Source organism: Choloepus didactylus, chromosome 1 (genome assembly GCF_015220235.1).
Source record: "Choloepus didactylus isolate mChoDid1 chromosome 1, mChoDid1.pri, whole genome shotgun sequence".
In the NCBI taxonomy this organism is placed as follows: domain Eukaryota; kingdom Metazoa; phylum Chordata; class Mammalia; order Pilosa; family Megalonychidae; genus Choloepus; species Choloepus didactylus.
In genome coordinates, this window is record NC_051307.1 from 72092730 (window position 1) to 72117036 (window position 24307).

The window sequence follows — 24307 nt, forward strand, 5'->3', positions numbered from 1 at the left end:
ATAAACTAAAACAATCTTCTATGCACAGCTGAAAGGAAATTCTTACCTGGCTGTAAAGCCCACTCAGTTAACAAAATTTCTGCAAACTATGATTTATGATACTTTCAGTGGCTAGCTAGCTCAATCAAGCCATTGCTTTAATGTTAATGTCAAGCTTCAAATTTCATATGATTGGTTGCCCTTATTCTAATTGCACCTGTATACCTGACAGTCACCTTTAAAAATGTCCTTGATTATAAGGAGGAAAAAGGATAAAATAATAGAGATGGATGAAAACACCAAAAAAAAAAAAAAAGAAAAAAAAAAAGCCATCCAAGTTGATTATATTCAGATGGGAGAACAGGTTATTTTTCACCGTTTTATATGATGAACAGCACACAATAAAATGTATTATCTGCATGCAATATTATTACATTCACATTTGAGAAAAAATACAACCATATTGCTTATATAATGGCAATGCCCCATTTTCTCTATTTAGGAGAACTTGCTAGAATTATATGACTCAGAAAGAATAAATTGTGGAGTAAACATCAAAGGAAAATAATGAAGAAGATAAAGAACACAATTTATACTCAGAACAAATAGAAGTCTAAGGATGGACTAGTCACCTTTTGGGAGAAAATGGTGCAATCTTAACAAATGAAAAAGACCTAAGAATTATCAAACTCCTATTTTTCTTCCCTTTTTATCAATGAAATGAATGCTATTAATGAAGCTCTTTTAAAACAATACCAGAAAGAAGAATAATCTGTAATAGCTACAGAAAGGGAGAATAAAATGAATAATGATTAATTATGAAATGAGTATATATAAATGCTTTAAATGATGCACATCTCCATATTCATATATTATATCCCAAGGCATGAGATAGAATTCAAGCAGTTTTTAAATAGCACAAATAATGGAATAGATAAAATATAAGCAAATTTCTTAAATGGGTATAAAGGTCCCAGAATCTATGAGGTTTGAAGTTAACTTGGATTGGAGAAAAACCACAGAGTGACTTATTAGAATGTTAGGGAAAACAACAAGGAAAAGATCATTATTGAAAATAGCATGAAATTCAGTCTGCCTAAATGAATGATTTTAGTTTTTACTAGGCTATGAATTAAGACAATAATAAAATCCTCCTTTGGAATATTCAAAACATTTAGCCATAAAACCATTTGCTGATGAAAACCATCTTATAAGGCAGGCCACACAGGGAGGCAATTATTGCTATGTCACAGGATAGTTCCCAGAATGAAATACCTAGGGTATAGTGGATAAGAAGGTGCAGACTAATTTGTTCCTGCTCCTTCCCACTAAGCCCAAATGTAAACCCTGGAAATAAAGCAAGATACAACCAAAAGAGAACTCTGAAATGTGGACAAAGACAGACTGATTAGGGATCCCAGGACCAGAAGAACAATAAAGCAGTAGCATTTCTCATGACCTCTAAATCAACAGGAGAAGGCAACTAAGACCAGGCATTTCCTGGCACTCAACCTGGGCTCATTTGAGAGCTCAACCTAGACCTTTGTAGGCCTATTCTCTCCCCATATCAGTCTGGAATCCCAACAACAATACCAGGCATACCCAGCAGTACTGGCAGTGGGGATTATCAGAAGTCCCAGCTACAATAAGTGGCCAGGGAAATCACTCTCCTTCTCTGCCAAGCCTGACCACTGTCCCCTACTGATTGACACCAGTCAACACCAGCAAGGGAGATACCACTACATCAAGTGGCTCAATTTGGGAAACTTCTTTGTTCCCATTGGCCAGAGAATTCCCCCACCAAGAGACACAGGGTAGCCAGGAGGCAACAGCAGGGGAAATCCTACCACAACAAATACTTGTCTTCTCTGTGGGCCAGAGATTCCCTTTCCACACATAGAGGCACCAGGAAGCCTGAACTGGGAAATTTCCTTCCACTCCTCCCCACCCCCCCCACCAAGCAGGACCAGCAGAAACCATGAAATCTCAGGCAGCACCAGACACCAAGGAGAAATTAAACTGCCACTGGAACCACAATGCACAACCAATTGTAAATTCTCTTGAAACAAATGAAAAAATAGAAAGTCTCAGAAAATAAAAGAAGTTATAAAAAAAGGACCAAATGGAAATTATAGAACTGAAAAATACAGTAACTGAAAAAGAAAATTCACTAGATGGATTCAACAGTATAGTGGCGAGAACTTAAGATAGAATTGGTGATCAACAAAATTTACACATTTAAACAATGGAAATACAATAAAACAAAAAAAAATTCATTTTAAGATGCACTTTTGAAACTAAAGACAAAGAGAAAAACTTTAAAAACAGCCCAAAAGAAAGAATAATACAAAGATGGTAGAGTAAGGAGCTCCAAGACAGTCCTTCTACCAAAACAAGAATTGTCTGAAACAACTATTATGCAACTCCAGAGGTCAGAAGAACACTATAGAACATCAAGGGAAGAGCAGGAGGAAGAGGCTGATAAATTATGGTAAAGAAGAATAAATTGTTCTCTCCATGCAGTGACTACCAGAGCCCATTCCCCACTCTTTCAGTAGGCTGTCATAGGTTCCAGTCCCTGGCTAGTTCACTGGGGACAGAAAGGACATAAAAATCCTCTTCTCCAAGACCAGGGCTGGGAACAGCTGATCTCTGATCACAGCTTTTGATTAGCAACTTTGGATCATAGGCTCTGAGGGCAGCAATTGTTTCAAGCCACTCCAGACAATGACAGTGGCTGCCTTTGTTTCACAGTGCCCCTGACAGGTACTGAGGCAGTGCTGACTTAAGGAAACTGTGCTTCCTCAGAGCTGAAAGGAACAGTTAGTTGAAGGGCTGCATTTGCCTGGCAGGCCAAGAAAGCTAAGCTTTGAGGAGCTGTGCAAAAAGCTCTTGGCACCCTTCCTGATTCCCTCCTCAGGTCACTGTGGAGCCAGTCTGTTCAGTGTCACAGTCTGTGCAGCCAAAATATTGCTTGGAAAAACTGGCTTAGGAAGTTTCTCTCTAGCATGAACTTCCTCTCAGAACTTTCCCTCCAGTCAAAGACAGTTGAGGCAATGTACGGAGTGTAAGAAACATAGAGGCAGAAAGTCTGGGGCAAAGGCTTGCCAGCTTCAAACACCCAGGAGAGAGAGGGTTCCATCTCCTGGGAAATAGAAGGGACAACCAAACACTTATAAAGAGAGTATAAACAAAACAACTAAAATACAAAAGCCCAGGACAAAGCATAGGCCCAGAGAAAGGAAAATTCTGTACATTGCATTCACCTTGGGCAGACCTGCCTGATACGAGGGCTAAAGCTCAACAAAATCTCTCTCTTAGCACCAACTGATTACAAAATCAAGAAACAGACGTCTCAGGGAAAAACATTTTTAAATATTAACATTTTTTTTTTTTTTTTATAAAACAGGGGTTTATTTGGCTATACAGTTACAGTCTTAAGGCCATAAAGTGTCCAAGGTAACACATCAGTTATCAGGTACCTTCACTGGAGGATGGCAAATGGCGTCTGGAAAACCTCTGTTAGCTGGGAAGGCACGTGGCTGGCATCTGCTCCAAAGTTCTGGTTTCAAAATGGCTTTCTCCCAGGACATTCCTCTAATATTAACATTTTTAAATATTAAAATGTACAGTGTGGAGGGCTGGGGAGGCACCAGCTGCTGTGCAGGGAGGAGGCTGAGCCCACAGCTTGAGGGAGACCCTGGTCCTTCTGCACCTGTGTCTGGCAGAACCAGTATAAGATGAAGATACAATCCTTCCCCACCACCCTGATAATAAAGTTTGGGCAGGACCTTTGAGCACAGACCGAGATAGTACAGAGCCAGATGAAAAGCACAGACTATGGAGCTGAAATGGATTACTAAGGAACTTAGTGATTTGGCCCATGACCACCCCCCTCCCCAGCACAATGTTCTGCAGGTCCAGTTGGGGATGATATGTTTCACTGGCAAGCCACAATTATGGGACCTAATGACAGCCCATATCAAGACGGTGTATTCTTTTTGACAATTCATTTTCCTACAGACTACCCCTTCAAACCACCTAAGGTTGCATTTACAATGAGAATTTATCATCCAAATTTTAACAGTAATGGCAGCATTTGTCTCAATATTCTAAGATCACAGTGGTCTCCTGTTTTAACTATTTCTAAAGTTCTTTTATCCATTTGTTCACTGCTATGTGATCTGAACCCAGATGACCCCCTAGTGCCAGAGATTGTACAGATCTATAAAACAGAGATAAGAACTACAGAATATCTCGGGAATGGACTCAGAAGTATGCCATGTGATGCTACCTTAAAGTCAGAATAACCTGCGTTATAGCTGGAATCAACTTTAAATTTCTGGAGAACCTAAGATGGTGGCTAGGTGAGACAGGGCAAAAAGACACCTCTGTGAAAAATACTAGATAAAAACCAGAAAGTGACCCAGAACACCACTGCCAGAGATGCGCCAGCTGGACAAGGTCTGCTAAATCCACAGGGAACATGCATTTGGTGAAACCAGGAGCCTGCATTCTGAAATGAGTGAGTGAGTTGGCTGAAAGTCCTGTGGCCACGCTGTGGTGTGGGGAAACGGTGGGCTGGCGTTTGGAGACGGACTAGTTCTTTAAAAAAAAAGCCCGGGAGTGGCTGCAGATACAATGGGGACAGCGCGCAGTGAAGCATGCTGTCTGATTGCTGCTGATTGTCTCGAGACCAGAGAAAAGCAGAGGGGAGCCAAAAGGAGAAAAAGAACCACATTCCTTGCAGCCATCTCTCCAGCGGGCAGGGGACGCTCCTGCCTGGGGCCAGTCCCATAGTCCAGAGCCATGCCAAGAAACCCAGTGTGATGGGAAATCTTTCCTGCAGCACTACACACAAGCCACAATATCAGCCGTGGACAGTGGCCTTTAATACACCCATGGCTGACTGTCCCAGAGCTGGGAGGGTGGAGCTGTGCGAAAAGCGGGAAGTTAATACACCCCATTCAACCATCTTTGAAGTGGGCTGGTAACACCCCTGCACGGCCCAGAGACCCAGGGCTTCCCTGGCAGGCTGGCATGCACTAGTGACATGGCGTGGCCCTCCCTCAGCAGAGGTCTTGGAAGAGCACAGCTGGGAAGGGGGAACCGCTCAGAAATCCCAGGGACCCTACGTGAATACCAAGGACTTGTGGGTCAGTGGCAGAGACAATTGGTGGAAAGACTGAAATGAAGGCTTAGGCTCCAGCAACAGCCTTAAATATCCAGGAACACCTGGGAGGTTTGAGTATTAAAGCTGCCCTGCCTGCCTAATCACCCAGCCACACGCCCCACATTCAGGGCAGACAGCACCAGCAACACACCCAAACTTGGTGCACCAATTGGACCCCACAAGAATCAGACCCCTACACACCACAAAGACAAAGTGGGGGAGAACTGACTTGAGAGGAATAGGTGACTCATGGACGCCATCTGCTGATTAGTTAGAGAAAGTGTATGCCACCAAGCTGCAGTTCTGTCAAATTAGGGATCAAGTAAAGCAAATGCCAAGAGGCCAAAAACAACAGAAAATCTTAAAGCATATGATAAAACCAGAAGATATGGAGAACCCAAACCAAAACACCCACATCAAAAGATCAGAAGACACGTAGTACTTGGCACAATTAATCAAAGAATTACAGACAGGCAACAAGAGCATGGCTCAGGATATAAAGGACATAAAGAAGACCCTAGAACAGCATAAAGAAGAAATTGCAAGAGTAAATAAAAAATAGAAGATCTTATGGAAATAAAAGAAACTGTTGGCCAAATTTAAAAGACTCTGGATACTCATAATGCAAGATTAGAGGAAAGTGAACAACAGCTCAGCCTCCTCAAGGACCACAGAACAGAAAATGAAAGAACAAAAGAAAGAATGGGGAAACAATCAAAAAAAATGAAAAAATCGAAATGGATCTCAGGGATATGATAGATAAAATAAAATGTCCAAATTTAAGACTCATTGGTGTCCCAGAAGGGGAAGAGAAGGGTAAAGGTCCAGAAAGAGTATTCAAAGAAATTGTTGGGGAAAACTTCCCAAACCTTCTACACAATATAAATACACAAAGCATAAATGCCCAGTGAACTCCAAATAGAATAAATCCAAATAAACCCACTGTAAGACATATTCTGATCAGACTGTCAAATACTGAAGAAAAGGAGCAAGTTCTGAAAGCAGCAAGAGAAAAGCAATTCACCACATACAAAGGAAACAACATAAGACTAAGCAGTGACTACTCAGCGGCCACCACGGAGGCAAGAAGGCAGTGGCATGACATATTTAAAACTCTGAGAGAGAAAAATTTCCAACCAAGAATACTTTATCCAGCACAACTCTTCTTCAAATTTGAGGGAGAGCTTAAATTTTTCACAGACAAACAAATGCTGAGAGATTTTGCTAATAAAAGACCTGCCCTACTTCAGATACTAAAGGGAGCTCTATCGACAGACAAAAAAGCTGAGGGACTTCACCACCAGTAGATCAGTCCCATAAGAAATGCTAAAGGGAGTTCAGCAGGTTGAAAGGAAGGGACACTAAACAATTGACTGAAACTACATGAAGAAATAAAGGGTACCACTAAAGATCACATGGCAAATATAAATACCAAAACTACTATATTTTTGATTTGTAACTCCACTATTTACTTCCTACAGGATCTAAAATACATAAACTGTAATGAGAAATCAGAGGTTTTGGACTCAATGTAAAATATGTAATTTTTGACAAGAACTACATAAAAGTGGGGGAATGAGGGAGTATAGGAACAGTTTATGTGTCATGTTGAAGTTGGTATCAAAGAAAAACAAGATTGTTATAGATTTAAGATGTTAAATTTAAGCCCCACAGTAAACACAAAGAAAGTATCAGAGAATATAACCACAGAGATGAAAAGTAGAGTAGGAGTTCTGAGAAGTGGGGGAAGGGGCAATGGGGAGTTAAGAAATGAGTGTAAAGTTTCTGTTTGGGGTGAAGGGAAACTTCTAGAAAGGGATGGTGGGAAGGTGATAGCATTGCAACATTCTAAATGTGATTAATCCCACTAATGGAATGCTAGGGAGGGGTGGAATGGGAAGATTTAGGCTGTATATATGTTTCCACAATTGAAAAAAAAAAAAAAGACAGTCTAAATAGATGAAAATTAAATGCAAAGGATGATCCTGGATGGGATCTGAGGATGGAGGAGAGGAGGCTCAAAGGGACAGAGATGGGACATAAGGGAAAAAAAAGGAAATAGAGAATGTAAGCTTTGTATCAAGGTTGAATTTCTTGAACTTCTTAGCTGTGTTTAATGGGATTGCATAAAAAAATGTTCTTGTTCATGAGAAATGTGTATGTGAATTATATTGTTTTTTCAAGTATGTGTGCAGCTTGCGCTCATATGTTCAGAAGACAGAGCATTAGAGGATGGAGGATAGGGAGGGAGGGAAAGAAAGAAAGAAATGGTGGTGTGACAGGATGTTAAAGGTGGTGGATCGGGTATCAGGGGAGGGGGGTCAGGGTATGCTGGAGTTCTGTGTATGGGGTTTGTACTGTTTTTGCAACTGTTCCTGTAAGTCTGAATTTATCTCAAAACAAAATTTCGTATTAAAAACAAAAACAAAACCAAAAAAAACCTATGTGGGTGAAACCATTAGAGGGCCCAAGTCCTGACCACTTGGAGAAAAAACATTTTACTTTTTTTTTTTAATTGTTAAATTTTTTGTGGGTTTTTTTTTTTTTTTTTTTTTTGGTTAATTTTACACAAAAAATCCTGTAAATCCATGTGGTTAATATACAATTTAAAATCCGGTCAGCTTTCCCAACACACACACCACAGTGAAGGACAAGTATTCATTATGGCAACTAGCCAAAAATACCTCAATAAATGGAACTAATGTTTATCTACCTAAACTTTCAAAGGCATTAAGTAGAATTAATAAAGAATATACTAACATGAAAAAAAAACCTTTAAATTACTGTTCCTTTTTTGATTTTCTTATCCAGCTGCTCCCCTATCAGACTTCATCCTTTTTTAATTTTATTTTTTGTTTACCTCCCTCCATTCATTCACATGCTCATCTGAGAAGACATAAGTTCTTCCAGCTTTGGACAATAACTGCTTTTAGAAACTGTAAAGTAAGTTACAAGAGAACAGTTGCCCAAGATTCAGAATTTTTAAAAAATGGAGCATGAGTATTACGTGGCCAATGTCTTCACTCTAACTTGGTTATGAGACTAAAACCATTCCTCACTGCTCTAACATGCTGAAGAAGTCATCCGAGGGGGAGGGAGATGGATGTTCAGTTGTCATCAAAGGAAGCAGCATTACTCTATAGCAGCATCCATTCTTGTTCAAGCCTTCCACTGTTGGAGATTTGAGGCTACTATGATATACTTTATGCTCATAACTGATGTGGCTGGAGAACTGGTGTTGAATTTATAGCATTGGCAGAACAGAAAATGTAATGTATTTTCTGCATGTCAATAAAGAAATGACCCGTTCTTGTTCCACAGAGAATGGAAATTGGAAGTCAAACACCCTTTGCATTCCAAAATAGGGTCTCAAATATTTTGTAATTTTCATTTACCTCATTACGAAGCTTGGAGCTATTAATCTATCTTCCAATACACTGTTTAATATAGCACTGAATAAACTAATAGCTAATAGCTCTGCTAGCAATTGATTTATTCTTCTTCAATAAAGTTGCATAAACCAATGAGTTAGCTGCCTGGATTAATCAGTACAGGAAACAATCTTTTGTAAATGCAAAGTTGTTTTTTTTTTTAATATGCTGTTGGGATTTGCTTCATTGTTTGACATCAAATGATGATGTAAAGTTCAAAAGAGTGAATGTTTTACATTATTGAATTAAAGTGCACAGTCTGATACAGGTTGACACATTGATTGACCAGATTTATGCAGAATTAATAAGCAAACCAGATAGTGTAGCTGTAGTATGCTGCACATGATACTGGCAGCCCTAGAGTTCAAAGAAGGACTTGGGACCCAACAGTTTTGAAACCTGTATATGGAGTTTAAGAAATTTATTTTCCAGGTGCAACCCCTGATTAAAATTTTTCTTCACCTTGTACACTTGATAGATGATACAACCATAACATGGGAGTAATAATGGGTCAAAATTTACAAAATAAAGTACTGTTTTGGAGTGGAAGTTGTCATGAGGCTGTGTTGAAGTGACTTACTATATGGGATATTGAGTATCCATTGGAATAGATTTGTACAGCCATTTACATTTGTCTTAGTTTGCTAATGCTGCAGAATGCAAAACACCAGAGATGGATTGGCTTTTATAAAACGGGGGTTTATTTCGCTACACAGTTACAGTCTTAAGGCCACAAAGCGTCCAAGGCAACACATCAGCAACCAGGCACCTTCACCGGAGGATGGCCAATGGCGTCCGGAAAACCTCTGCTAGCTGGGAAGGCAGCTGGCGTCTGCTCCAAAGCTCCGGCCTCAAAACAGCTTTCTCCCAGGACGCTCCTCTCTAGCAAGCTTGCTCCTCTTCAAAACATCACTCCCAGCTGCACTCAGTTAGTTTCCTCTCTCTGAGTCAGCTCATTTATATAGCTCCACTGATCAAGGCCCACCCCGAATGGGTGGGGCCATGCCTCCATGGGAACATCTCATCAAAATGATCATTACCCACAGCTGAGTGGGGCACATTCCAAGCAAATCTAACCAGCACCAAAAACGTCTGCCCCACACAAGACCACAAAGATAATGGCATTTGGGGGACACAATACACTCAAACCGGCACAACATGAATGTGCATTTAAATGCACCAGATATCATTTCAGGTGACTTAACATGAATGAATAAAAGTCAATGCTATTGGATTAAAAAAAAAAAGTACAGTGTGGAAGAAAAAGTAAAAGACAAATGAAGAAACAGGAAATGATGGCTTATCCACAGGAAGAGGATAAAAAAAAAAAAAAGACCACAATGTGGACATGCTAAACGAAGTCTTTAAAAAAATAATAATCTTAAAATGCCCAAGGAGAAGAAATAAAACACAGAGAAAGAACCAAAGGATATCAGGAAAACAATGAATGAGCAATGTGAGAATCTTAATAAGGAGATAGAAATTTAAAAAATACACCATAAATACTGGAGTTGAAGACCACAATAATTGAAACGAAAAATGCCCAGAAGAGTTTCAAGGACAGATTGGAGCTGGCAAGAGAAAGAATCAGTGCCCTCAAAGGCAAGACACTTGAAATGAGTCAGGCTGAGGAGAAAAAGAAAAAATAATTATAAAAAGCAAAAATAGCCTAAGACACCTCTTGGACACATCAGGTATAACAATTTACACATTATGGAAATACCAGAAGAAGAAGGAGAGAAAAGAGCAGAAGGAATATTCAAAAAAAAAAAAAAAAATTATGACAGAAAACTTCCCAAACTTTGCAAAAGTCATGAATCACAAATCCAAGAAGCCCAGAGAACACCAAATAGGATAAAAATGAAGAAAAATACACTACTTCATATACTGATTACATTATTGAATGCAAAAGACAACAAGAGAGTTCTGAAAGCTTCAAGAAAAAAGCAATATGCCATGTACAAGAGAGTCACAATTAAATTTAGTGCCATTTACTCATCAGAAGCCGTGGAGGCAAGAAAGTAAAACTAAATTCTGAAAGACAGCAACTGCCTACCAAGAATTTATATCTGGTGTGACTTTCTTTTTAAAATGAGGGGGAGATTAGGATAGTCCCAGGAAAAATGCTGAAGGTGGTCATCGTCACTAGTTCTACCCTGTAAGTGATGCTAAAGAGAGTTCTTCAGACTGAAAAGAAAGGACACTAGACTGTGGTTCAAAGGGGCATAAAGAAATAAAGACCTGCAGTAAAGGTAATGATTTGGGTAACTATAAATTCCAGTATTATGGAAGTGTACTGTTTGTTACATAAGTCCACTTCTTACTTCCTACAGGTGCTAAAATGTAAATGTGTAAAAAGTAATAAATCTGTGGTTTTAGTGATACAATATAAAAAGATATGTGGTAACAAGTTTTTTTTTTAAAAGGAGAGTGATAGAGGTATATAGTAAAAGTATATATACAATGTATGTTATTGAAGTTAAGTTGTTATCAAATCAAATATGATTGTTATGTCTTTAGTATGTTAAATTTTAACCCATGGTAATCACAAGGATAATAGACAGAAAATATATCCAGATAGAAAAGAGAAGGAACTCAATATGGTACAAAACAAAAAAAAATCAAATAAGTATGAAAGCTAATGGAAGAATTGAGGGACAAAAAAGGTATAAGACTTACAAACAGCGAAGAGCAAAATGGCAGAAGATAATTCTACATTATCAGTAGTGACTTTAAATATAAGAGAATTAAACTATGCAGTCAAAAGGCAGGGATTTGTAGGTTGTATAAAAAAAGGATGCCCAAGCTATATGCTGTCTGTAAGAAACTCCTTTAAATTCAAAAACACAAAAAGGTTGAAAATGAAAGGATGGAAAAAATATATACCATGCCAGTAGTAACCAAAAGAGAGCAGGGATACCTATACCAACATCAACTAAAAATGAATTTAAGGAAAAAAAAGTTACAAAGAACAAAGATGATCATTGTGTACCGATAAAGGGGACAATTCAACAAGAGGTAACAATTATAAATATATATGCATCTAAGAGCAGAACCCCAAAATATATAAAGCAAATACTGACAGATTTGAAGGGAGAAATTGACAGTTCTACATTAATAGTAGGAGACTTCAATACACCACTTTCAATTATGGTTAGAACATCTAGTCAGAAGATTAATAAGAAAATAGAAGACTTGAACAATACTCAAACCAACTAGAACTTACAGATAGAGAACACTTTACCCAACAAGAACAGAATATATATTCTTCTCGAGAGCACATGGATAATTCTCTAGGATAGACCATATGTTAGGTCACAAAACAAGTTTCAACAAATTCAGAAATATTTAAATCATACAATGTATATTTTCTAACCACAAGGGAAAGAAGCTAGAAATCAGTAACAGAGGGAGAAATGAAAAACTCACAAATATGTGGAATTTAAACATATTCTTAAACAAACAATGGGTTAAATGGGCAATTAAGAGCAAAATTAGGAAGTGTCTTGAGGTAAATGAAAATGAAAATACAACATATCAAAATGTATGAGATGTAGTAAAGGTAATGCTGAGAGGGAAATTTATAGCTCTAAATTATTACATTAAAAAAGAAGAAAGACTTCAAATCAGAGATCTAACATCAACATTGGAATAAATAGAAAAAAGAAGAGTAAACTAAAGCCAAAGTGAGCAGAAGGAAAGAAATAACAAAGATTAGAGCAAAGAAAATGAAATAGAAAAAACACTAAAGAGAATCAACAAAACCAAAAGTTGGTTCTTTGAAAAGATCAATAAAATTAACAAACTGTTTGCTAGAATGGCAAAGAGAAAAACAGAAGATACAATTAATGAAAATTGGAAATGAAGGAACTCTCCCTAATTCATTCTATGAGGCCAACATCACCCTCATACCAAAGCCAGATAAATATACCACAAGAAAATTACAGACCAGTATCATTTATGAACATAGACAAAAATTCCCAACAAAATACTAGAAAACTAAATCCAACAGCATATTAAAATAATTATAAACCATGATCAAGTGGGATTTATCCCTAATATGCAAAGTTTGTTTAACATACAAATATCAATTAATGTAATAAACCACATTAATAGAATAAAGGAAAAATCCACATGATCATCTCAACTGATACAGTAAAAGCATTTGACAAATTCCAGCACCACTTCTTGATAAGAACACTTAGAATGCTAGGAATAGAAGGAAAATCCTCAACATCATAAAGGGCATATATAAAAAGCCACAGCTGACATCCTACTTAATGGTGAAAGATTGAAAGCTTTCTCTCTAAAATCAGGAACACAAAAAGGATGCCCACATCACCACTCTTACTCAACATTGTACAGCAAGTTCTTGCCAGAACAATTAGCTAAGAAACCAAAATAAAAGGCACCCAAAGTGGAAAGGAAGACGTAAAACTTTCCCTATTTGTAGATATGATTTTATAAACCATAAATCCTGAAAAATCCACAGCAAAGCTCCTAAAGCTAACAAATGAATTCAGCAAAGTGGTGGGGTACAAGATCAATACCCAAAATCAGTAATGTATTTATATACAAACAATGAACAAAAAGAAGAAATCAAGAAAAAAATTCATTCACAATACCAACTAAAAGAATTAAATTTCTATGAATAAATCTAGCCAGGGCTGTGAAGGACTTAATCACAGAAAACTACAAAACATTGCTGAAAGAAAGCAATGGACGGGCATTCCGTGTTCATGGATTGAAAGACTAACAATTATTAAAATGTCAATCCTACCCAAAGCAATTTATAGATTCAATGTACTCCCAATCAAATTTCCAACAATCTTCAGAGAAAGAAAAGCCAGCCATCAAATTTATATGGAAGGGTAAGCAGTCCCAAATAGCTAAAGCCATTTTGAAAAAGAAGAATGAAGTTGGAGGACTCACACTTCCCACTCTGAATACTTATTAAAAGTCACAGTAAGAAAAACAGCATGATACTGGCATAAAGACATTACACATATAAACTAATAGTATTGAATGAGAGCTCAGATATCAATGCTCACATTTATGGCCACTGATTTTTGACAAGGGGACAAAGAGCAGTCAATTGGTGTGCTGGTTTGAATCTATCATGTCCCCCACAAAAGCTATGTTCTTTAATGCCATCTTCTGGAGGCAGACTTATTAGTCTTTTGATTAGGATGGGTCCTTTTGATTAGGTTGTTTCCATGGAGATATGACCCACCCAACTGTGGATGAGACATTTTAATTAGATCATTTCCATGGAGGTGTGACCCCACCCATTCAGTGATTAGTTTGCTGGAGTACTTTAAGAGAGCTCATGAGAGAGGAATCTCAGAGACGCTGAAAAATACATTTTGGAAGAGCTGAGATATGTAATCCAGAGTTTGCCTCAGAAGAAACTAAGAGTTTACACAGACCCAGAAGCTTGGAGACACTTGGAGATGCTTGGAGATGCAGACAGAAAGACATTTGGAGATTCTAAGCTAAGAGATGAAGCCCACAGTTTCCCCTAGAGAAGCTAAGAGAGGACTCCCAGATGCTTAGAGAGAAATGCCTCAGCAGAACCAAGCAGAGAGATGAGAGAAGCTAAGAAAGACAGAAGCCCTGAGACATTTTGGAGAAAGCCATTTTGAAATGCAACCTGAGAGCAAAGGACCAGCAGATGCCAGCCATATGCCTTCTCAGCTGACAGAGGTGTTCCAGACGCCATCAGCCATTCTTCAGTGATGGTATCCTCTTGTTGATGCCTTAGTTTGGACACTTTTATGACCTAGAACTATAAATTTGTAACCTAATAAATCCCCTTTATAAAAAACAATCATTTCTGGTATTTTGCATAACAGCAGCATTAGCAAACCAGAACAATTGGGAAAGAATAGTCTCTTCAACAAATGTTGCTGGGAAAACTAGATATCTGTTTGCCAAAAAAAAAAAAAAAAAAAAAAAAAAAAGACCTTCCCTCACACCTTATACAGAAATGCATCAGAAGAAAACATTGGGAAGCATCTTCAGGACCTTGTGTTAGGCAAGTGTTTCCTAGACTTTACATCCAAAGCAAAAGCAACAAAAGAAAAAATAGATATATGGGACCTTATCAAAATTAAAAACTTTTGTGTCTCAAAGTATTTTATCATGAAAATAAAACAATAATCTACACAGTGAGAGAAAATGTTTGGAAACCATGTATCTGATAAAGGTTTAATATCCAGAATATTTAAAGAAATCCTTCAACTGAACAACAAAAAGACAATCAACCCAATTTAAAAATGGACAAAAGACTTGAACAGACATTTCTCCAAAGAAGACATACAAATGACCAAAAAGCACTTGAAAAGAAGCTCAACCTCATTAGCCATCAGGAAAATGCAAATCAGTCATAATGAGATACCATTTCACATCCACTAGAATGGTTATTTTTTTAAATGGAAAATTACAATTGCTGGAGAAGATGTCAAGAATTCATTGTTGGGAATGTAAAATGGTGCAACCACTATGGAAGACAGTTTTGTGGTTCTTCAGAAAGTTAAATGTAGGATCATCATCATATGACCCAGTAATCCCACTTCTTGGTGTATACAGAAAAGAATAGAAAGTAGGGACTCAAAGAGATTTTTGCACACTGATGTTCATAGTGGCATTATACACAATAGTAAAAGCTAGAAGCAACCCAAGTGTCCATCAGCAGATGAATGTATAAACTAAATGTGACATATACATACAATGGAATATTCTTCAGCTGTAAAAAGGAATGAAGTTCTGATACATGTGACAAATATGGATGAAGCTTAATAAATAAGCCATACAAAAGGACAAATATTGTATGATCCCACTGATATGAAATAATTAGAATAAGCAGCAAATTCATAGAGCCAGAAACTATATTATAGGTTACCAGGGGCCAGATGTGGTTAGGGAATGGGAAGTTAATGCTAAAATAGTTTCTATCTGGGTTGATTGTAAATGGATGGTGGTGATGGCAGCACAACATTGTGAATGTAATGAACTTCACTGAAATATATATATTTGAGTATGGTCATAAAGGGATATTTTAATTTTTATATGTATACATATATGTTACTAGAATAAAATTATAAATACATATGTTACTAGAATAAAATTATAAATATATATATCCATAAGATGTATATATCTTTTTTTTTCTTTTTTTAATTTTATTTATTGAGATTGTTCACATACCATACAATTATCCCAAGATACAAAGTGTACAGTCAATCATACCATCATATAGCTGTGCATCCATCACCCCAATTTTTTTTTTCAATTTTTAGAACATTTTCATTATGCCAGAAAAGAAATACAGGCAAAGAAAGGAAACGCAAATCCTCCCATACTCCTATCTACCCCCCATTCCATTGCTGACTCATAATATTGGGATATGATTATTGTTACTGTTGATGAAAGAACGTTAAAATACTACTAATTGCAATTAGTTTGCATGTTTTTCCCTATATGCCCCTCTATTATTTTTTTCAAGTTTCAGAACAGTATTTAATTTTGAGATATTTATACTCATCTCATTTGATATCACAAAATAGTGGCCGTGTTATAAATTTTACAGATGAGGATGTTGTTGCACTATTCTCACCATACCTAGGTTGCAGAATAAATCTGAATACAGATCAATATTTCTTCTTCTTCCTCCTTTGTATATGTACAAACATGCTTACACATAACCCTTGCTATTCAAATTATTTTTATCTGAACCAAGGAACTAAATGCATTGAGATAATTTTTTTATAGGAATTCTCACTGTAAGCTATACAAGCTTAGAGATCAGAGAGTAAATAGATTTTTTTTTTTTTTTTTTTTTTTTTTTTTTTTTTTTTTTTTTGCCAAACCCTCTATCTGAACTCAGAAGCTAGGGTTTGGTATTTTCCATTAACTATGCAATAAATAGCAAATCTTGGGTCCACAATTAATGTTCTTTTGTTTCAGTGTATGAAATTTCCATTTAAATTTAGTGGTTCAATGACTACAATAACAGATGTCTCTCCATATATAAATAGACCTTTTCACCAACACTGCTCCCTATATGCGTTCGCTCTATGTATCCCATGCCCCAGACAATGGCATCTAATCTATACCAACCAATAAAACATAATTGAGAATATACATTTTTCAATGGTCTCAAAAAGTATAAGTCATCTTATGAGTTAAGTGAGATGACCACATTTACAATCAGCAAGTCAGAAAAGCGAGGCAAGTATCTTCATCTTCTGACTTCTAGTGTTTCAGAAAGAATGCCATACCATAAACCTGAGTTATCCATTTGAAATAGAGTGAAAGAAATGGTAGCATGGAATAGGATGTGATACCAAGTATGTTTTCTCCTTCATAATGTCACCATTCTGCAAAGTCTGTTTATTCCTCTCTGAAATACGAAATTGAAAAAATAATTTAATATAGGGTTGTGTCTTATGATGACTATGATGATAATAAAGCCAAACTTACATTCAGTGGCTTATATTAAATGGCTCAAATTATATGGCTTAAAAAATTTATCTTCATCTAATATTACAGAACCTTTCTCCATATCTCTCTCTCCTTTCTTTGTTTCTCTGTCTGTCAGTAGGGCACCCTTTAGTATCTGAAGTAGGGCAAGTCTTTTATTAGCAAAGTCTCTCAGCATTTGTTTGTGAAAATTTTAAGCTCTGCCTCAAATTTGAAGGAGAGTTTTGCTGGATAAAGTATTCTTGGTTGGAACTTTTTCTCTCTCAGAATTTTAAATATGTCATGCCACTGCCTTCTCGCCTCCATGGTGGCCGCTGAGTAGTCACTACTTAGTCTTATGTTGTTTCCTTTGTATGTGGTGAATTGCTTTTCTCTTGCTGCTTTCAGAACTTTCTCCTTCTCTTCAGTATTTGACAGTCTGATCAGAATATGTCTTGGGGTGGGTTTATTTAGATTTATTCTATTTGGAGTTTGCTGGGCATTTATACTTTGTGTATTTATGTTGTGTAGAAGGTTTGGGAAATTTTCCCCAACAATTTCTTTGAAAACTCTTTATAGACTTTTATCCTTCTCTTCCCCTTCTGGGACACCAATGAGTCTTAAATTTGGACATTTTATTTTATCTATCATATCCCTGAGGGCCATTTCAATTTTTTAGATTTTTGTCCCCATTCTTTCTTTTGTTCTTTCATTTTCCATTTTGTCATACTTCAGGTCACCGATTCATTCTTCAGCTTCCTTTAGTATTGTACTAGGAGTATCCAGAATCTTTTTAACTTGGTCAACAGTTTCTTTAATTTCCATAAGATCATCTATTATTTACTCTTGCAATTTCTTCTTTTTGCTCTTCTAGGCTCTTCTTCATGTCTTTTATATCCTGTGCCATGCTCTCATTGTTTGTCTTTAGTTCTTTGATTAATTGCTCCAAGTACTGTGTCTCCTTTGATCTTTTAATTTCAGTGTTTGGGTTTGGGTTCTCCATAACATCTGTTTTTTTCGTATGCTTTAAAATTTTCTGTTGTTTTTGGCCTCTTGGCATTTGCTTAACTTGATAGGTTCTTTTAGGAGATGCATGCTAATTCAAATACTACTCTCTTAATTTGTTAGATCTACAGCTTGGTGGCAGACACTTTCTCTAACTAACTAGCAGGTGGTGTCTGCGAGCCACCTATTCCCCTCAAGCCAGTTCTCCCCAACTTTGTCTTTGTGGTGTGTGGGGGTCTGATTCTTGTGCGGTCCAATTGGTGTACCAGTTTTGCGTGTGTAGTTGGTGCTGTCCGCCCTGAATGTGGGGTGTGTGTCTGAGCAGTTAGGGAGTGAGGGCAGCTTTAACAATCAGACCTCCCAGGTGTTCCTGAAGATTTAAGGCTGTTCCAAGAGTCTAAACCTTCAGTTCAGTCTCACCACAGATTGTCTCTGCCGCTGACCCACAAGTCCTTGGTACTGGTGTATGGTCCCTGGGATTTCCAAGTGGGTCCCTCTTCCAAGCTGTGCCCTTCTATGACCACTGCTGAGGGAAGGCTGTGCTACATCACAAGTGCATGCTGACTCTCAAGGGAAGTTTTGGGCTGCCGGGCCATGTAGGGGCATTCCCAGCCTTTAGAAAGGATGGCATGTTAATTTCCCCTTTTTCACACCACTCTGCCTTCCTAGCTCTGGGACAATTAGCTGCAGGTGCATGAAAGGCTATTGTCCATGCCAGTTATTGTAGTATTTGCGTGCTTTGCTGGAAACCCTTCCTGTCTCACTGGGTTTTTTGGCACAGCTCTGGGCTGTGGCACCAGGGCCAGGCAGGAGCATTCCCAGCTCGCTGGGAATATGGCTGCAAGAGGCATGGTTTTTTTTTCCCCTTTTGGCTCACCTCTTCCTGTGTCTCTCCGAGACAATTAGTAGCGGGTGCGTGAAAGGCTATCGTCCACATCAGATACTGAAACGTAGTCACAGGTTGTGGAGACGCCCTTCTGGCCATGCTTCCCTGTGTAGTTCTTGCTGCCGTTTCCACAGCCACTTTTGGGTTTTTAGAAAGAACTAGTCCAACACCAAACGCCAACCCACAGTTTCCCCACACCACAGTGTGGCTGCCAGATATTCAGCAGACTTACTCACTTCAGAATGCTGACTCCCGGTTTCACCAAGTGCATGGTCCCTCTGGATTTAGCAGAACTTTTCCATCACTGGAACTGGTGTTCTGGGTCACTTTCTGGGTTTTACCTAGTATTTTTCACAGAGGTGTTGTTTTGCCCTGTCTTTCCTAACCACCATCTTCCAGAGGTCCATGTCCACAGTTTTTACTTACAAATTTTATGCTGTGATCTCAGGCATTCCTCCCAATTCAGGTTGGTGTATGACGAGTAGAGAGTCACGTTTGTCCCCCCGCAGTTATTCCGGCTTATTTACTAGTAGTTTCTGGTTTTTTTAGTTGTTCCAGGGGGACTACTTGGCTTCCACTCCTCTCTATGCCGCCATCTTAGATATGACCAATAATTCTCTTTTAAACTGTAGCTTATTGATTTTATTTAATCTGTGACCCTTCTCTTTACATTCAAATGGAACTCGGAGCTGCAAACAAAATCATTATGAAAAATTTTTGAGCCACCAGTGGTTGCCTAAAACTCTAATTCTTCATAGTTTCTGGCATGCCATTATCTATAGATAATCCAAGTACTCTTCTGAGAGATGAGTAATATTGTCTAATAATTCCACATCATTATAGCTAGGATCCTTTCCTGAGCACATCTTGGATTCACATTAATTAGTATGGTATGCATTAGTGTTTGTATAAGTGGGTAAATCATTCAACATCCCTTAAACTTACTTTGATATCTGAAAATGGTGCAGATAAATGCCACATTCAGTTAAAATAAATATGAAATAAGATAATTAGGTGAATTTACTATGCATTTTGTATATCATTCAAAAAATGTTAGTTGTATTTTCTCTCTCTTCTCTCCCTTTTTTTCTGTGGGCTTTGGTAGCGAGAGGCACATTTCTCCTCTATGTTCAGAGAAGGCATTTTCCTTGGAAATGGCCAGTCTTATGTCCCTTCCAGAATATAGTTTCTGAGGCTACAAGTCCAAAATCAAGGCATTGTCAAGACCAAACTTCCTGTCCGGATACTAGTGCTCTCGTGCTGGTTTGCTGCAGTCCTGGAGTTCCTTGGCTCAAATCTCTGCCTCACATTACCTGGAAACATCTTTCTCCCCGCTCTTCTGCCATAAGATGTATATATCTTATGAATACAGTGAACCCTAGAGTAAACCATGAACTAGAGTTAATAGCGTAAGTATAAAAATGTTCTTTCATCAGTTGCAGCAAATGTACCACACTAATGCAAGGTGTTAATAATAGGGAACTTTATGGAACTCTGTATTGTATGCATGGTTTTTATGTAAAACTACAACATCTCTAATTTTTTTAAAAAAATGGAAAAATAGTCCTGGAGCAATGGGACATCCATAGGCAAAAAACTTGAACCTCAATCTTAATCACGCATTTTATCTAAAATTTAACTCAAAATGGATCAAGGACTTGTGCATAAAAGATCAAACTTTTTACAAACTATAAAACTCTTAGAAAAATACAGATGATAATCACCCAGATCTTGGACTAGGCAAATAGTTCTTAGACTTGACAAACAAAGCACAATCCATAAAATAAAAAATCAATAAATTCAACCTTGTGAAATCAAGAACTTTTGCTCTGAAGAAGTCTCCATTAAAATTATGCAAAGACAAGCTATAGACTGGGAAATATTTTTCCAAATTACATACTCAAAAATGGACTAGTATCTAGAATATAAGAAGAACTCTTAAAACAAAACATTTTTTAAAAACCTTCTAATTAAAAGATGGACAAAACACCTGCATACTCATTGTACAAAAGAAGATATACAGATGGCAAATAACACATGCAAAGGTGATCAACATCATTAGCCATTAAAGAAATGCAAATCAAAACTATGAAATAGCACTGCACACCATATGAATGGCTAAAATTAAAAATAGTGACAATACTCATACTCACTAGGATATGGAGAAAATGAATCACTCATACATTTCTGGTGGAAATATGAAATTATACCACCCCTCTGAAAAATATTTGGCAGTTTCTTAAATAACTAAATATGGAATTAACAAATGACTCAGTAGGTGCATTCTTGGTCTTTTATTTCAGAGAAATAAAAATGTATGTTCACACAAAAACCTGCACATAATTATTCATCTTCATAGTATCCTAAGCTGGAATCAATGCAGAAAACCTTCAACAGATCAATGGTTAAACAAACTGTGGTACATCCAGGACATGATATACTACTCTACAATACAAAGGAACAAACTATTGATACACACAATTGGGATTTCTCTCCAGAGAATTCTAATTCCTGAAAAAAATCTAGTCCCCAAAAGGTTACATACTGTTTGATTCCATTTATATAAAATTCTTGAAATTTCAAAATTAAGAAATAGAGCAGGTTAATGATTTCCAGGAGTTAAGGATGAGAACGTGGAAGGAGGAGGGCAGGAAGGAAGTGAATGTGGCTATCTAAGGGCAACAAAAGGGATCCTTGTAGTGATGTAAATGTTCTGTATCTTGACTATGGTGGTGGGTACATGAACATGCATGTGTGATAAAATTGCATATAATTAAATACACACACAAAAAATGAGTACAAGTAAAAAGGAAATATCAGTAAGACAAGTGAATTAAATCAATGTCAACATCCTGATTATGATATTCTACCATAGTTTTCCAAAATGCTACCATTTTGGGAACTACATAAAAGGTATACAGGGGATCACTCTGTATTATTTCTTACAACTGCATGTGAATCTACAATTATCTCAAAATTCAAAGTTTTATTTTCAAAAATACATAGTGCATATTAAGCATTTAGCACATTGCCTAGCCTTGATACAACATTAGCTGTTATTGTTTTTGACCAGCATGTCCAATTCTGGGAACAATAATTTAAAACAACTGTGGAAGTCAGGAGAAAATACCGATGAGGATGATCAGCATGGCATCTGGAAACCATGTGAATATTTTTGGACTGAACAATTGAAAATATTTCCCTTGGAGTATGGAAGACTAAGGGAAATTTCTCAGTCATTGAAATTGCTGAGCTAGAAGAAGCTGTATAGTCTATTATTTCCCAGGGGCATGTTAAAACCAGTGGAAGAGAAGTTTTACCTCTGTGTAAAGCAACAATTGTAACCATTTGAGCTGCCTCTTGACTTAAAAGGTCATCTTGAAAAGTTTGCAAAAACCCCTACTGGGTGCATTAGGCAGAGACTCAAATCTAGTCTCTGTCACTGAAAATTCTTAGAAGTACATTTTTGGTCCTGGCCCAACTCCCATCTTTCAGAGATGCAAGGAGGGGATTCGAGCTAGGAATCAGAAGCTGAAACTGTAAAGCTTGCTTCCAATCATGATTCAGGGATTCTACATGATTGAAATATGAAAACCCTGGCAGAGTTAAACCTAAAATTGAAAAGTAAGGGAAGAGTGCATGGGAGTTAGGAATAAAATTTTCATAACATGATCTACCTCTCAAAATGAAATTATCGATAAATTTCCAAATATTATAATTTACTCCAATATCACATATTTGTGTTACATGGTTATTGGGACCAGAAGAGATTGATTAAAATATGACCCCCTTGAAAAGTTACCAGATACAGAAGGAACAGTAAGTAGCAGTTATTTAGCTCTGAAGATGATTGTGGTGATCAATTAGTGAGTGATCATATAGCCTTGCATAATTTTATAATAAAAGGGGCTATACAAGAATAAATTGCTATTATAATCAGGATTTTAAGCTCACAATTCTATCAGTCTATCTAATGGACATATTTATTATCTGCCTAAAGGAGCTGATAGGATTTTTGAATGTTTTAGTCATGTTTCAGCACCCAGGCCTGCATAATCATATCTCAACAATTCACCACAATTAAGCAAATGGGAATTTGCCTGTTTTAAAAGGTGGTATGTTAGTAGCTCTTAATATTTATGTATACCAGATTCTAGAACTAATAAAGATGGTTTTAATGCTTCCAACTAATATTTTCACTATTCAGTAAGGTAAGCAATTTGTCCAATTTTAAGCAGCATTGCTCTATAAATGAGCTATTTGGCATGGAACCTGATTTAAAATGCATCCTTTTCTAAAGTGATTGAATAGTTGTAATGAAAATTGATACTTTGTAGTTATATTACAGAAGGAAGTGAATTGAATTTCTCTTTCAAAATTATGCATGGTTCAGAATCTTTTGTAATCTAACACACAGAAACTGGCAGACAAATGCAATTACATTAGATATGCTGTCATCCAGAACATCATAAGAATGCTATTTATCCAGTCTTATCAATTTAAGCTTACCCTACTAGCATAGCTGAGTACAAATACTAGGCCATGACCAACACATTAATACCATAAGGCTATCCCAAATGCCATTTCTAGAAATCAATTGAGAAAATTTTATTGGGTCCAAGCTATTTCACTTGAAGGCAATTGTCAACATCGATCTGTATCTAACTCAATTTGTAACTTGATTTATAACCACCATGCTTACCGATTAGACAAGTGATTAAGACACATTGATTTTTTTCTCAGAAAAAATGGACCTTTCAAATAAATAGCACTATTACATTTCACAAAAAATAACACAGTATTTCCAAAACATATAAAGTATTCAGTAGATGTAATAAAGGAAAGCACACATTTTGTGGAAAAGGAATTTCAATGAAGACATCACAGTTATGATAATTTTATGGAATTTAAAAATTCCTGAACTTATCAGCATATATAGGTTGTAAATTTATACTAAAATATTTCACTGTTGTATTTAGTTTCAATTTATATAAAGATACATATTATTCATGAAATGTAATGTTAGTTTTGCTTTGAAATTGTCTCTAATGTCAATGAAGTCAATTGATCTTTAAAAGACAAATATATCATTCATTTCATCTATCTATACTGTATGTAGTCATTATAAACTTGAATATTGTAAGTTGAACTTTTTGGAGCAAAAGATCATGTGTTCTGCCTCACAATATGGAAACCAACTTTTGGCCTCAACTTAAAACCTGGGAGCCCTCATCCTGGAACCTAAGGAATAAAAATTTTTCAGAAGACCAGATCATATTTTCCTTATCAACTTCAATTTACCATTTTACTTTTGATATTGGATATAAATTTGGTACTTAGATACAAGTTGATTTTATTTATTTTTGTCAC

General features: G+C 36.9%; 1 protein-coding gene and 1 pseudogene across 1 annotated transcript in view; one reads left to right on the forward strand and one right to left on the reverse strand.

The window, feature by feature from the left end:
• Positions 1 to 24307, reverse strand: part of LOC119515629 (basic proline-rich protein-like) — a 575210-nt gene that overhangs the window by 140848 nt on the left and 410055 nt on the right. The window lies entirely within an intron of this gene.
• On the forward strand, positions 3820 to 4267 carry LOC119532861 (annotated as a pseudogene).